This window comes from Lontra canadensis, unplaced genomic scaffold, assembly GCF_010015895.1.
Source record: "Lontra canadensis isolate GAN:19392208 unplaced genomic scaffold, GSC_riverotter_1.0 scaffold1, whole genome shotgun sequence".
Lineage (NCBI taxonomy): Eukaryota > Metazoa > Chordata > Mammalia > Carnivora > Mustelidae > Lontra > Lontra canadensis.
Window position 1 is genome coordinate 4,338,552 of NW_022630995.1, and position 476 is coordinate 4,339,027.

The following is a 476-nucleotide window of genomic DNA, read 5'->3' on the forward strand; positions in this document are numbered from 1 at the left end:
CCCGCCCGCGGCTGCTCCGCGCCCTCCCCGCCGGCTCCCCTTCCTCCCGCCCCGCCCCGCCCCGTCCCGCCCGCGGCTGCTCGGCGCCCTCCCCGCCGGCTCCCCTTCGCCCCGCCCCATCCCGCCCCGCCCCGCCCGCGCCGCCTCGCCCCGCGCCCCCCGCCTCGCCCCGCGCCCCCCGCCGCGCCCCGCGCCCCCCGCCGCGTTCACCCCGAACCCTCTGTCCGCGCTCACTTGTCGGCTCGCGCTCGGTTCCGACCCGCCGCAGCGCCTCCTGCGCCCGCGGCTCGGCGGGGTCCGGCCTGGCCCGGGCGTCCTGTCCCGCCCGCAGCGCGGGGCGCCCCTGCCGCCGCCGCCCCCGCACGAGCTGCGTTCCCCCCGCGCCCCGCACGTGCCCGCGAGCGCGCCCTCCCTGCCGTCTGGCCGCGGCCCTGCCGGGGCGGCAGCGGCTTGCGGGTGTCCAGAGCGGCCTCCGG